Here is a 17009-nt window from a genome sequence, read left to right on the forward strand (position 1 = left end):
TTCCAGCCACTGTATCAATCCGTCTTGTTGAGGGTCTTCCTCTTTTTCACTTTTTACCAAGGATGATGTCCTTCTTCAGGGACTGATCCCTCCTGACAACATGTCCAAAGTACATGAGACGTAGTCTCGCCATTCTTACCTCTGAGAAACATGCTGGTTATACTTCTTCCAAGACAGATTTGTTCATTCTTTTGGCAGTTCACAATATATTCACCAATCCTCGCCAACACCACAATTCAAAGGCGTCAGTTCTTCTTCAGTTGTCCTTATTCATTGTCCCAGCTTTTGCATGCATATGAGCAATTGAAAACACCATGGCTTGGGTCAGGCGCACCTTAGTCTTCAAGGTGACATCTTTGCTTTTTAATACTGTGAAGAGGACTTGTACAGCAGATTTGTGCAATGCAATGTGTCTTTTGATTTCTTGACTGCTGCTTCCATGCCTCTTGATTGTGGATCCAAGTAAAATGAAATCCTTGACAACTCCAATCTTTTCTCCATTTATCATGATGTTGCTTATTGGTCCAGTTCTGAGGACTTCTGTTTTCTTTATGCTGAGGTGTAATCTCTACGGAAGGCTGTAGTCTTTGATCTTCATTAGTAAGTGCTTCAAGTCCTCTTCACTTTCAGCAAGCAAGGTTGTGTCATCTGCATAATGCAGGTTGTTAATGAGTCTTCCCTCAATTCTGATGCCCTCTTCTATATAAAGTCCATCTTTTCGGATTATTTGCTCAGCATACAGATTAAATAGGTATGGTGAAAGGATACAACCTGACACACACCTTTCCAGACTTTAAACTACACAGTATACCCTTTTTCTGCTCGAATAACTGCCTCTTGATCTATGTACAGGTTTCTCATGAGCACAATTAAGTGTTCCGGGATTCCCATTCTTTGCAATGTTATCCATAATTTATTTTGATCCACACAGTGGAATGCCTTTGCATAGACAATAAAACACAGGTTAACATCTTCCTGGTATTCTCTGCTTTCAGCCAGGATCCATCTGACATCAGCAATGATATTCCTAGTCTCATGTCCTCTTTTGAATCCAGCTAGAATTTCTGGCAGTTCCCTGGAGATATACTGTTGCAGCCACTTTTGAATGATCTTCAGCAAAATTTTACTTGCATGTGATACTAATGATATTGTCTGATAATTTCTGCACTCAGTTGAACCACCTTTCTTGGGAATTGGCATAAATATGGACCTCTTCCAGTCAGTGGGTCAAGTTTCTTGGCATAAATGAGTGAGCACTTTCAATGCTGCAATCATTTGTTGAAACATCTCAATTGATATTCTGTCAATTCTTGGAGCCTTGCTTTTTGCCAATGCCTTAAAAAAAAAATTTTTTTTTTTTCTTTTCAGTGCAGCTTGGACTTCTTCCTTCAGTACCATCGGTTCCTGATCATATGCTACCTCCTGAAATGGTTGAACATTGACCACTTCTCTTTGGCATAGTGACTCCGTGTATTTCTCCCATCTTTTTTTTGATGCTTCCTGTATTGTTTAATATTTTCCCTATAGAATCCTTTAGTATTGCAAGTCGAGGCTTGAATTTTTCCTTCAGTTCTTTCAGCTTGAGAAATGCCAAACATATTCTTCCCTTTTGGTTTTCCATATCCAGCTCTTTGAACATGTCATTGTAATAGTTTACTTTGTCTTCTTGAGCCACCCTTTGAAATCTTCTGTTCAGCTCTTACTTCATCATGTCTTCCTTTTCCTTTAGCTACTCAACATTCAAGAGCAAGTTTCAAAGTCTCTTTTGATGTCCAGTTCGGTCTTTTCTTTCTTTCCTGTCTTTTTAATGACCTCTTGCTTTCTTCATGTTTGATGCCCTTGATGTCATTCCACAACTCGTTTGGCCTTTGGTCATAAGTGTCCAATGTGTCAAATCTATTCATAAGATGGTCTCTAAATTCAGGTGGAATATACTCATGGTTGTACTTCAGCTCTCGTGGACTTGTTCTGATTTTCTTCAGTTTCAGCTTGAACTTTCATATGAGCAATTGATGGTCTGTTCCACAGTCTGCCTCTGGCCTTGTTCTGACTGATGATATTGAGCTTTTCCATTATTTCTTTCCAGAAATGTAGTCGATTTGATTCCAGTGTATTCCATGTGGGGAGGTCCATGTATATAGCCACTGTTTATTTTGTGAAAAAAGGTATTTGCAATGAAGAAGTCGTTGGGCTTGCAAAATTCTATCATGTGATTTCCAGCATTGTTTCTATCACCAAGGCCATATTTTCCAACTACCAATCCTTCTTCTTTGTTTCCAACTTTTGAATTCTAATCACCAGTCATTATCAATGCATTCTGATTGCATGTTTGATGAATTTCAGACTGCAGAATTTGGTAAAAAATCTTCAATTTCTTCATCTTTGGCCTTAGTGGTTGGTATGTAATTTTTAAAAATAGTCGTATTAACTGTTCTTCCTTATAGGTGTATGGGTATTATCACTGACAGCATTGTTCTTCAGGACAGATCTTGAAATGTTCTTTTTGGTGCTGAATGCAATGCCATTCCTCTTCAAGTTGTCATTCCCAGCATAGTAGACCATATGATTGTCCAATTCAAAATGGCCATTACCAGTCCATTTCAGCTCACTGTCTAGGATACTGATGTTTATGTGTTCCATTTTATTTTTAAAGATTGCCAATTTCCACAGAAAAAAAATTGGAAATAGTCAAAATTTAAGGAAGGTGATTTCCAACTCAGAATTTTATATGCTACCAATTAAGTGTGCTGTTAGACTACATCCTGTTTTAGACATGCAAGAACTCAAAAGATTTAACCACTCTCTGTTCCCCCTTTCCCTGGAAATTACTACCAAAATGAGAGTATGCAAATAGGGAATCTGCCTCAAGAAACCAAACCAAACCTCCTGCCGTCAAGTTGATTCCCACTCACAGTGACCCAATAGGACAGAGCAGAACTGCCCCATAGGATTTCCAAGGTTGTAAACTTAATAGAATCGCACTGCCACATCTTTCTCCCACGGAGAAGGTGGTGGGTACAAACTGCTGAGATTTTGGTTAGTAACTGAGCATTTAACCACCGAGCAACCAGGGCTCCTCCTGTCTTAAGGGTAAGGCAAGTAAAATCCTGAGTAGTGAACATAGATTCCAAGATGACAGCTATGCACCAGGTGTGGCTAATAACCAGTTCAGGCTGGAGCAGGTCAGAAGGGTCCAGGAGAGACATTTCCCAAAGGTAAAATTAATAGAATCACTGAAAACAATGAAAGCAGATGTAGACAATCTGGAAGTGTTAAATAAGTGCATAGAAAAACCAAGCAAAAAGGGGAAAGGAAAATTGTTAGCATGAGGAACTCGGGGAAAAAAAATACAATCACTTGACTCACCCATGAATTGTATTTGGAAAGTCAGAGTGACATCAAAATTAATGCATACCTATTTGGAAAGGGAAATGTGGGTGAATATACATGTAAAAGGGAGTGTTAGTGAGCAAGAAAACCTCGTCTTCCATAGAAATGGTCAATAGATATCACCTAAAATGGAAAAACCAAGTAGTATGTCATGTGGAGATACGAAGAATACAAAGATAAAAGAAATAAAGGCAAATCACCTATTGGTTTTGGGAGAGGTAAAGCAGTGAGACTGCTGGTTTTTTACAAGGCTTAGAGAACTATTTGACCCTTTAAACTTACTATGTATATTATGTGTATTACACATATTTATGGTAACGTATACATATATAGGAAACCCTGGTGACATAGTGGTTAAGTGCTACAGCTGCTAACCAAAGGGTCGGCAGTTCGAATCTGCCAGGCGCTCCTCGGAAACTCTATGGGGCAGTTCTACTCTGTCCTGTAGGGTCGCTATGAGTTGGAATTGACTCGATGGCACTGGGTTTGGGTTTTTTTTTTTTTTTTTTTTTTGGTATACATACATAACCAATCAAACCCATTGTCATACAGTAGATTCTGACTGCACATGTGACAAAGTAGAGCTGCTCCATAGGGTTTTCTTGTCTATGATCTTTAAGGAAGCAGATGGCCAGGAAGCACCATCCTTGTGGTTAGCAGTTGATTGCAAACCACTCACATCACCCAGGGACCTTTTACTTTCGATAAAAAATGAAAAATAAATTTTCAAAAAGTGAGTAGGAGTTGAGGATGTAGAAAAAAACACATAAATTTGGATAAATTTGGTGGGAATGGAAAGGTAAGTGATAAGGATAGAGGAAAACAGATTATTCTTTAAAAGATAAGTGAGATGCTTGAGCAGGTGTATAAGCTGCAGTGGGATCAGAAAATCAGGAAATGGTGAAAATACAAACGAGAGAGGGAGCAAGGCAGCAGCAGAATCCTGGCCTGATGGGGGTGGGAGGAACTGGTCTGGAGATCACACCTTTGAAAAGGAGAGGGGACACCTCTTCTTCGGAAACTTGAGGAAAGAAGGGGAAAGCGCAAGTGGATACAGACCCAACTGAGGAAATGGTGGCAGGGAGGAGGAGACGGGAATGCGCTACATTCAAATTCTGCTTCCTCAAAACCCAATGAATTCTGGAATGTGAACTTTCACTAGACATTTGGGATACTCTCCCGAGTTCCCTCGATCCCCCGGTGCACCCAGTGCCGTCGAGTTCCCCCAATCAGTCTCCAATAATTCTCTTTTTCATATTGTGGTGTCATTACGCTCTGGCTTCTGGTTTACTTTTTTGTTCTTTTTCAAATCACGAAATCCCTCCTGTAGTAGCAAACGCACATGTGCACATGAATACACACACACACACACCGTTCTCTCATTCATAGGCCTCTGCTTGGAGAGCAAGTCCTTTCTGGAAAAACAATGCTAATAGCAGAGCAAAGAGGGCTTTGATGTTCTTTTACAATTAAAAAAAATTTCTTTTCAACTTGCATCTCTTAAAAATTAAGACAACAGCAATATCCTGTGGTAGCTCCCAGCATAGTTCTTGGAGACCCCACATGTAACCTCAGGACTACAGTTCAGCAACAGGTTCATAAAATTATGGTTTCTATGCATTTCTAGTACCACGCCTGGGATGCCACAAACTGTGCAGAAAGGCCACACCTTCCAAATGATAAATCATAGCCCCGGGGCAATATGTAATCAATTACCTCCACCCTCTTCAATGGTGTTTAATTTTCAATTCCAGTTTTTTCACAATAATGTACCTTTTATTGTAAGTCACTTCTGGTTGCATTCCAAACATAAATAATTAATATTAATAGAGAATTTACAATGTGTCAGGTGCTGTGATAAGCTTTTTATACCCATTAACTTTTGTTATTCTCCTAACAGCCACCCTAAAACATAAGTACAATATTGGTCCCACTTTAAGGAATTCCAAGTGACCACTCAAGAATTCAAACCCAGGCTTTTCTCCCTCCAGAGCCCTACAGGAGTAGATGCTGCTGCTTCTGAGGCTACTATGGTCCAGGGAGAAAGAATGAGGGCTTAAACCTAGACAATGACCAAAGCACTAGAAAGATAGTATACATACTCCCCCCTTTTCCTCTATGGCACATTTGATATAGGTCCTTATTACAGTCGAAAGCCACTATAAAGTTTATATAAGTCCTCCCTCATATTATAAATATCCTTTCTGTAGGCTACAGAAAGGTTTGGAAATGATCGTGGATACATACGTGTGTGTGTGTGTGTGTGTGTGTGTGTGTGTGTTTATATGCCAGGAACTATTGTTTTCTTATCAATTCTTGGGGTCCTTACATGGCACAAACAGTTAAGTGCTCAGCTACTAACCAAAAGCTTGAAGGTTCCAATCCACCCAGAGGCACCTTGAAAGAAAGGCCTGGCAATCTAGTTTTAAAAGGTCACGCTCATTGAAAACCCTGTGGAGCGTAGTTTTATTCTGAAACACAAAGGTTTACCATGAGTGAGAACGAACCTAATGACAAATGGCTTTTATCAATCCTTACAACACTATTAATTTGTAGATTATTATTCTCATTTTATGGAAAAGGAAAATTGGGATTCAGAGTGGCTAAGTGACATGTCCCACCTTAAACACCTTGAGAGTGTTAGGCCTGAGAGTTCGGGAGAAAGTGCAGCAATAGAACCATCTTTTAAGCCAAGTTTGAATGCTGTGACTGGGAATAACAACGAGGAAAGCTGTTGTTGACATATCATCCCCAGAGATGATGGTGATATGTAAATTAATTTTAAAAAGAGCCCTTTTGAAGACACCCGTTTAGCATATCATATAATATTGTATATAGACACACAAAGTACATCTTAATTTTCAAGTGGCTTAAATGCAGCAGTTGACAGGTTAAACCTCAGCTCATTATTTTTTATGGTGCAGGAACAGACCAAGGATGTTCACTGCACGTAAATAAGATCATGCAACAATTATTCCTTCACAGGGCTTACGTCGTACAGTTCAGGGTTTAACAATCTCATCCGGACACTATAAGCAGATGTGCCTGGTCCTTTTAAAAGACAAAGGTGTTTCCCTGAACAACTTCATTTCTTTCCTGCTACCATAGTGGTGCTAATCATGAATTTTTCTGCTTCGCAATATTCAAAGGACAATCTTTTCTCACGGCAAACCAAGAAACAATATTCTGTTTTCTATGGGAAAATTACCTTGCAAATTTCCCATAGAAAATTTGTTATCCTAACCTTTACATGTTTTTAAAGTAGAATGAATGTGAATACTGTCCTTGGACACCCTCCAAAAAGTTTCCTGAGAAATTTACCTGAATTGTTTAATCATGTTTTTTACTTTTGTCACATTTTTGTTCTTTGACTACTGAAAGGGCCCTCGTTTGTTTATTTTAATTGGTGTGGAGTAAACAGGACTGACATAGCATAGGGCTATTTTAATATTTTAGTAATAAACTACTTCCTCAGGGGTTAGAAAAGGAGTAATTGTTTTTAAGATCATATGAAGTTGTATTTTCCTTCTAAGACTCCCTTGCTATATACCCCAAACCAAGTTTTATTAAGGACATCAAAAATAGGATACATGTATACAAATATGTATAAATATATAGTACCACCTTCAGAGAGCCCTGCCTACTTCAAGAGACTTCTTTCTTTCCACAAAGGAAGATTCTAGAAACTACCTAAGCTTATCTTGCTAGAAAATAAAAAGCAAGTTTTCCATAGATGCCAGCCAAACCCACAACAGACTTTAAAATACAAAACAGTTCCACATTTGTAATTATGCAAGACATTCCAAATATGAGGCTGTCATACCCAAGGGAAACACACAAATTAAAAAATCTCATCACTTACGTGACTTTGAGAGAGTTGCACTCTTTTCCCTTTTCATGCTACATCGTGTGTTACCATTTCATCAAAGCAAACAGTTTCATTTAAAATCTCTTCAACGTGCTTAGTGAGAACAGCTGCAGTGCAGGTTTCTCCCTTCATTTGAAGACTACCGAATACTGCTTTTTGTTCCCTTTCCAGTCTAGACTTGATGAACCATATTTACAAAAAGCCTGCTCAGCCTCCTGTCTCCATGTCCAAAGCTAATCATTGTTTCTCCCAGGTGAGTAGAAGAGTAAGTGCACAACATTAGTGTGTTTTAGGGTGAGGATAAACAAGCCATTAACAATTAAAAAGGAGGATACAAGGATGGAAGGAAAAGAGAAAGGAAGGGAGGGAGGGAGGAAGAGAAGAGAGAGCGGAAGAGAAGGAAACAGGGCTTCTTATAAGGGTTTGCTGTGGTCCTTTTTTTTTTTTTGGCACAATTCATCAGCATAATAGTTGTATTGTCATTAGCATAGATGAGTTACCCTGGGACAGAAGTCTGGGCAGAGACAGGAAGTATCAATTTGTCCTGCTGGCTTCAGTATATGAAAATACAGAGGTGAATCTTGCACATATTGTCTGTCCTGATGTCATTTGACCAATGACCAGACATTCCCCAAGTTGGAAGGGGCAAAGCCACCCCCCCCACCAGCCACTACTTGAATAATAACCTGACTTCACTAAAGTATGTTTCAAACTGATTACATTTCAACAAACTTCCCCCCCCCCGCCCCCGCCAAAAAAAAAAAGACATGGACAAAAGTAAAAGACCAAATTAAAGAAACCATTATTATATCTGTTATGATGAACACAGATACACTCTGCTTTAGTAAACTAATCAGGTGTTCGTCCACATGGCACATAGAATCACCATCAATTCAATAGAACTGCCAGGACTGGATCTTGGAAATCAATTAAAGGAAATGCTGACACTAAATTTATAAATATTTTGGATCTCTAGCATTAATCCTTTCATTTTTAATTTCACACAACCAGGGTTTATTATTTATTTATTTTTTTTCATGTGGGTTTCTGTATATAAAGAATTACCAACTAAGGTCACAAGCTTTGCATTGCTCTCTAAAGCAATATGGTTCCTTTGGAGTTGCCTGGGATGCAACTTTGCAAACACATGCTTCTTTGTTCGGGCAACATATTCAGAAGAGTAGAATCTCATCACCTCCAAAAGGTATGGTTATAATTATGGAAACCAAGCAGTGCCAAAACTCCAGAGTCAAAAGCTGTTAACCCTCACTCACAGTGCCAAATCATTGGTAGCAAAGTGTATACACACAGCATTCTTGATCACAGGAGTATTATCACGTAAACAGATCCTATACTGCAAGGGGTCTTGTCTCTGAAAACAATATGTACAGAACATAATTGAATGAGTCTGTGAACCACTGATTGGAGATGGGAATCTAGGGGCAATGGATGCATTCAATATTAATTCCAATCAAGCGAAAGAGATGGAAAAATTTCCCTCAAGAGTCTGTTAATTTCATTACTAACTAATGAAGAAAGTGGATAGATTAGACCTAATTTAATTAGCCAAATGCCATTGCATTGCTTTTCCAGGGAGATGAGTGAAAAGAAGAGGCCCGGTCTAAAATCTGTAAAGTATTGTTCATAATGTCATTCGTATGGCAGTTTCATTATCAAGAAGCAGCATAATGTAATGAAGCATCAGGATACCTAGTGTCTAGTCCTAGTTTTCCCATTCAGTAGCTATATGGTATTAAAACCCAAATCAAACCTATTGCCATCAAGTCAATTCTACTCATAGAGACCCTATAGGACAGAGTAGAACTGCCGCATAGGGTTTCCAAGGAGCATCTGGTGGATTCGAACTGCTGACCTTTTGCTTAGTAGCCGTAGCTCTTAACCACTATGTCACCAGCGTTTCCATATGGTATTAGGAAGGTTGTTCAATTTCTCTGGACCTTCATTTATTCATATTTTCCTAATGGATAGAAACTATGTCTGTCTTGCTTTATTTTGTACCCGTAATGGTTTTTAAACTCAGTTATTGAAACATATAAAGAGTGGGAAAATTATATTATAAAACTAACAATGTTATCAGCTTCCAGTTTAGTCTGCTTCTATTTCTATTTCGTTATTCCCATGGAGGGCACTGAGGACACACAACCATTACTAGGCAACACAATCAGCTCGGCAGGAACACAGACAAATGTGATCTTGATTGTCCAGTATTAATACCCAATGATGCCATTAATCAAGCTGGCAGAGCTTCCTGGAAAAAACAAATGGCTACAAGGAAAAATGGCATGGATCTGCTTAACAATGATTTCAAGACAGCTTTCTTAGTTGATGTCAGATGAATGACTAAATCAGAGTTCAGCAATTTTTTTTTTCTGTAAAGGGTCAGAGAGTAAATATTTTAGGCTTTGTGGGTCTTTGTAACTGTTACTCAACTCTGCCATTATTGCACAAAAGCAACCATAGACATATGTAAGCAAATGAAGTAGTTGTATTACAATAAAACTTTATTTATGGTCACTGAGTCCCTGGATGGCACAAACAGTAAAGCACTTGACTACTAACTGAAAGGTTGGTGTTTCAAACCCACCCAGAGGCACCTCAGAAGACAGGCCTGGTGATCTGCTTCCAAAAGGTCACAGCCTTGCAAACCCTATGGAGCAATTCTACTGTACACACATGAGGTCACTATGAGTCAGAATTATCTCGAGGGCAATCAACAACAACAATCATGTTTATATGTCACAAAATATTATTCTCCTTTCGGTTTTTTTCAACTATTTAAAAATGTAAAAACTATTCTTAGTTCTTGGGCACACAAAAGCAGGCATTTGGCCCAAGGGCCTTAGCATATCAACCCTTAGATAGATGTTACAAAAGATAGAGATTATTCATCCATGCTCTGTTGAGATTTCTGTTTGGGTTGTATTGGGCGAATACTTACTGTTTTTGCAACGTATGGCAATTTTGTCAGTGGATCAGGAACATCACACAAAAATAAGGACACTGAGAGAAAAAAAAATCTCCCCTGGGGCACTGCGAGAAAGACAAGCAGTGGAGGGCATGGATTCCTAAACCAGGTGGCAGGTACACTGATCTCTGATCCTGCCCTGGGCCAGAATTAACAGGATACTAGTTTTTTTTTTTTTTTAGAGGAGGATGAAGGCAGGAGCCTGAAAACAATAAAGCAACACCAAGCTAGTGACTGCAAGTGAACCACAGCATTCTCCCATCCTCTAGGGCTTCAACAGTTACCTGCTCCTAAACTGGTTTGACAGGCTTTGGAGGCCCCCTGCCTATTGTTGACATTAAAAATTCTACCATGTGCACTTGGTCCTGTCTCTAAAGCCCTTTGGAATTTGCAAATATCTCTCAAAGAAATAACTAGTAAGTCACCAATGTTAGTGTTTATCAGGTTATTTTACCCAGTGCTTGGAGCAAACAGGAATAGGAGGTAAGGGGTTAGATGATCTGGGATTCAGGGGATTAAAAAGGCAACAAAGAGGAGAAAAGATGTGCCCAATTTGGCCGATTCTACAGCTTAGGCTAAGTGGATTCCTGCCATTCAGTCTGTAGCATTTATTGGGCTCCTACTCAATTAAAATGCTTGACAACCAGAGCCTCTACCTTCACTATGTTTGCAAACATAGTGAGATTGAGGTATCCTTTTTGTGTTAATAACAGCTAAGATTAAATAAGGTCACTTGTATTCTAGTGAGAATTTTTGAAAAGTGCCTATTTTCATTCAAAATAACATAATGAAATCCGTAGTATAATGATACCCTGAGCTGACTGCCTAGAAGATTCTTTTGCTTATATTGTTTCCACATTTGTAATTAAATACTTTGGCTTTTGGGTTGGGATTCAATACTAACATAATGATTATAATGGTTAATCAACCATGTGCAAGAAAAATACATAAGAGGAATAATCCCAATTTGAGTTTGGCATGAATTCTTATTTGCTCTACTAATATTTCGTGGTAAGAACAAAGCTCAAGAAATTCTCCATGGAAGATGCAGCTTATTAAGATACACATTGGTTTCCATGTTGCCATTAACAATGTTGGAACTACAAATCAACCAGAAATGCCTAAAAAATTGAGGGTGACATCAGGGGTGAAATAAACTTTAGAGTCAGAGAGACCCAGATTTGATTCCAATAATGTGGCTTCAGGCAAGTGACGCCAGCTGCCCAGGCCTCAATATCCTCAACTATAAAATGGGGTAGGAATTTTTACCCTTGGGCTTGTTGTGAGCATTCCATGATGTTCTGTTCATAAGGTGGCTCAGGACAATGTCTGACAAAGAGTAGCCTTCCAATCAACATTAATGCCTTTTTAGAGACCACATTAGACTATTGTCCATATGAAAGCCGTGTATAATTAGAACTGAGTTCACAGTCTTAGACCTCAAGGTTAACTGAGGTTATACAATTCCCTTCCTCCAGTCACTGAGAGACGTGGATTCACTTACCTGCTTCAAGTAAGCAGGCCTGGAAGAATAGATTTTTTTTTTTTTTTTTTTTGGATAACTGAGGATCTAGTAATAATTTTCTCTGAATTCAAATCCTGGCTCTGTCACCTAATAGCTATGTGATCTTGTCAAGTTTTTAAAACTTAGTTCCCTGTCTTTAAAATCAGAATAATAACAGTAACTAACTCTTAGGGTTATTGTATGAGTATATTTTATATATATATGTATATTAGAGAGAGAGAATGTAATATACCCACACACTTATTGCTTGGCAGAAGTATATATATATATATATATATATATATATATATATATATATATATATATATATATATACAAAACCAAAAACCAAACCCACTGCCGTTGATTCGATTCTGACTCATAGCGACCGTATAGGACAGAGTAGAACTGCCTGGTAGAGTTTCCAAGGAGCGCCTGGCAGATTCAAACTGCCGACCTTTTGGTTAGCAGCGGTAGCACTTAACCACTACGCCACCAGGGTTTCCTAGATAGATAGATAGACAGACAGACAGACAGATAGATAGGTAGGTAGGTACATAGATAGATAGATAGATAGCTTGACCTAAATATATATATACATATATATAAAACCCATCACCAAGGCCATATTTTCCAGCTACCGATCCTTCTTCTTTGTTTCGAACTTTTACATTCCAATCACCAGTAATTATCAGTGCATCCTGATTGCATGTTTGATCAATTTCAGACTGTAAAATTTGGTAAAAATCTTCAGTTTCTTCATCAACGAGATAGATTGACACAGTGGCTACAACAATGGGCTCAAGCGTAGCAATGATTGTGAGGATGGCACAGGACCAGGCAGCATTTCATTCTGTTGTAAAAAAGGGTGGCTATGAGTCAGAACCCACTCAACAGTACCTAACAACAACAACATACACATAACCCATTACCCTTGAGTTGATTCAGACTCATAGCAACCCTATAGGACAGAGTAGAACTGCCCCATAGGAGCTCTAAGGAGCAGCTGATGGATTCAAACTTCTGATCTTTTGATTAGCTCTCCTAGCACTTAACCAATGCACCACTAGGGCTGCACATATACATATATGAACGTGTATATATATATATATATATTCCACCACTCATCTGTCAGCCTGTTGTACTGTGGAGGCTTGCATGTTGCTATGACGCTAGAAGCTATGCCATTAGTATTTCAAATACCAGCAGGGTAACCCATGGTAGAGAGGTTTCAGTGGAGCTTCCAGACTAAGACAGGCTAGGAAGAAGGACCTGGTGATCTGCTTCCAAAAAAAAAAAATTGTCCAGTGAAAACCTTATGAATAGTAGCAGAACATCGTCTGATATAGTGGTGGAAGGCACTCAAAATACAACTGGGGCAGCACTGCTTCCTCAAAGTAGAGTCAACCTTAATGACATGGATGAAGTAAAGCTTTCAGCACCTTTATTTGCTGAAGTGTCATGACTGAAAATGAGAAGAAACAGTTACAAACATCCATTAATAATCAAAACATGGAATGTATGGAGAATGAATCTAGAAAAACTGGAAGTTGTCAAAAATGAAATGGCACTCATAAAGATCAATACGGTAGGCATTAGTGAGCTGAAATGAAATGGTATTGGCCATTTTGAAACAGGCAATCATATGGTGTACTATAATGGGAATGACAAATTGAGAAATCACATTCACCATCAAAAAGAACATTTCAAGATCTATCCTGAAATACAATACTATCAGTAATAGGATAATATCCACACTCCTACTAGGAAAACCACTTAACATGACTATTATTCAAATTTACTCACCAACTGCTAAAGCCAAAGGTGAAGAAATTGAAGATTTTTACCAACTTTTGCAGCCTGAAATTGATCAAACATGCAATCAAGATACATTGATAATCACTGGCAATTGGAATGGGAAAATTGGACACAAAGAAGAGGATCTATAATTGAAAAATATGGCCTTGGTGGAAGAAATGATCCCACAGAACACACAATAGAATTTTCCAAGATCAATGACTTCTTCATGCAAATACCTTTTTTCACCAGCATAAACAGTGACTATACTTGTTGACCTCACTAGAAGTAATACACAGGAATCAAATCTACTACATCTTTGGAAAGGGATGATGGAGAAGCTCAATACCATCAGTCAGAACAAGGCCAGGGACTGACTTCAGAACTGACCATGAATTGTTCAGATTCAAGTTGAAGCTGAAGAAAAATTAAAACAAATCTATGAAAGCCAAACTATGGCCTTGAGTATAACCTACCTGAATTTAGAAACCATCTCAAGAATAGATTTGATGCATGGAATACTTATGACCAAAAACCAGATGAGTTGTGGAATGACATTCAAGGACATCATACATGAAGAGTGCAAAAAGGTTATTAAAAAGACAAGAAAACCAAAAAAAAAAAAAAAAAAACCTTGGGGAAAAAAAAAAAAAGACCAAAAAGGATGTCAGGAGAGACTCTGAAACTTCCTCCTGAATGTAAGTAGCTAAAGCTAAAGGAAGAAACAATGAAATAGAAGAGTTGAGTGGAAGATTTCAAAGGGCAACTTGAGAAGACAAAGTAAAGAATTATAACAAAATGTGCAATGACCTGAAGTTAGAAAACCAAAATGGAAAAACACACTCAGCGTTTCCCAAACTGAAAAAACTGGAGACAAAATTCAAGTTGAGTTGTAAATTGAAGGATTCTATGGGCAAAATATTGAATGACTTAGGAAGCATCAAAAGAAGATGGGAGGTACACACAGTCACTGTACAAAAAAGAATTGGTCGACATGTAACCATTTCAGGAGTTAGCGTATGATCATGAACCGATGGCACTGAAGGAAGAAGTTCAAGCTGCACTGAAGGCATTAGCAAAAAACAAGCTTCCAGTTATTGACAGAATATCAACTGAGATGTTTCAAGAAAGGGATGCAATGCTGGAAGCTCTCATCCCTCTATGCCAAGCAATTTGGAAGACAGTTACCAGGCCAACTGACTGGAAGAGATCCACATTTGTGCCCATTCCAAACAAAGGCAATCCAACAGAATGCAGAAATTATTGAACAATATCATTAACACCACTCACAAATAAAATGTTGCCGAAGATAATTCAAAAATGAATGCAGCAGTAGATCAACAAGGAACTACCAGAAATCCAAGTCAGATTCAGAAGAGGAAGTGGAGCAAGGAATATCATTGCTGATGTCACATGGATTTTGGCTGAAAGCAGAGAATATCAGAAAGATGTTTACCTGTGTTTTGTTGCCTACGCAAAAGGATTCAACTATGTGGAACACAAATTATGGGTAACATTGTGAAGAATGTGAATCCCAGAACACTAATTGTGCTCATGAGCAACCTGTACATAGACCAACAGGCAGTCACTCAAACAGAACAAGAGAATACTGGATGGTTTAAAATCAGGAAAGGTGTGGGTCAGGGTTGTATCCTTTCATCATATTTATTCAATCTGTATGCTGAGCCAATGTTCAGAGAAGCTGGACTATGTAAAATAAAGAAGATTGGAGGAAGACTAATTAACAACCTGCAATATGCAAATGACATAATCTTGCTTGCTGAAAGTGAAGACGACTTGAAGCACTTACTGATGAAGATCAAAGACCACAGCCTTCAGTATGGATTACACCTCAATATAAAGAAAACAAAAATCCTTACAACTGTACCAATATACAACCTTACAGTAAACAGAAAAAAGATTGAAGTTATCAAGGATTTCATTTTAGTTGGGTCCACAATCAATGCACATGGAAGCAGCAGTCAAGAAAGCAAAAATGTACTGCATTGGGCAAATCTGCTATAAAAGACCTCTTTAAAGTGTTAAAAAGCAAAGATGTCACTTTGAGGACTAAGGTGCACCCAACCCAAGACATGTATTTTCAATCACCTCATATGCATTCGAAAGCTGGGCAATGAATAAGGAAGACTGAAGAAAAACTGACCCCTTTGAATTATGGTGTTGGTGAAGAACACTGAATATACCATGGACTGCTAGAAGAACAAACAAATCTGTCTTGGAAGAAGTGCAGCCAGAATGCTCCTTAGAAGCAAGGGTGGCGAGACTTTGTCTCATGTACTTTAGACTCATTATCAAGAGGGATCAGTCCCCGGAGGAGGACATCATGTTTGGTAAGGTAGATAGTCAACAAAAAAGTCGATGACCCTTAATGACATGGATTGACATAGTGACTGCAACAATGGGCTCAAACATAGCCATGATTGTGTGGAAATGGCACAGGACCAGGCAGTGTTTTGTTCTGTTGCACATAGTTACACTATGGTCATTTACCTCTTTCTCCTAAAACCTGAAAGCATAGAAAAACGATTTCATCTGTTGGGATTTCTTCTTAATTATGGTGCCATTGTAGACAAATTCTATTTATTAGTTCTATAGGAGTTCTCTCATCTTCATATGACAGCTTAAATCCTGGGCAGAGTTTGGACCATCCCCACTCTGTCACATAAGATGCATGTGAGATGTAAAGGAGTCTTGTACTTGGAAGGTGGACTTAAACGTACCTTCTATCTGAAGAATCTAAAGTTCTATTTGAGGCAAGAGGTAGCTAGATACGAGAGAAAACTGAAATAGTTCTTAAAAACCAAAACCTAACTTACTGTGACAAACTCAGAATATAACAGCAGTAGACTAAATCTTTAAAGCAGTTGTCATTTTGATTGTTGTCTTTCAGGGCTGGGGAGAGGTGGAGATGATATCATGTTTGGCTTAAATCAATACTTAAGACTTAAAATATCTCTTTTCCAGAGATGGTTAATAAAAAGTGAAATACAAAAATGGACATTCTGGGATCAAGATAGCTATTGACATACTAATAACAAGAAGAAAATAAACTTTGGATTTAGGTCTTTTTGGTTATGAGGGTCTGGGGACTTAAAGAGTCACCCTGTCCTAAATCCCCATTGCTGAAGCACCCCTTCACCCCAACCTGACTATGGTAGTAGCTGGAGCAGATGGTCTTCACTCCCCTGGATCACAGATGTTCCCTTTCAGGAGACCTACTCATCTGATTTCTAGAAGATTGGTCCTTTTTCACCACATAAAACACCCAGGACCCTGTCCCACACCACATTCTTCCCCAGCCTTGACAAAGATTCCTGGGTGTTATTTTAGATCTGCCAAAACAAAGAAGAGCTAGTTCTACTCTTTCATCAGGCAAATGGGTCCTACTTTCTCACCCTTACATAACTGAGGTAAACCAATTGACTGCTTTCCACAGCATGGGT

This window comes from Elephas maximus, chromosome 4 (assembly GCF_024166365.1).
Source record: "Elephas maximus indicus isolate mEleMax1 chromosome 4, mEleMax1 primary haplotype, whole genome shotgun sequence".
NCBI classification, from domain to species: Eukaryota; Metazoa; Chordata; class Mammalia; order Proboscidea; family Elephantidae; genus Elephas; species Elephas maximus.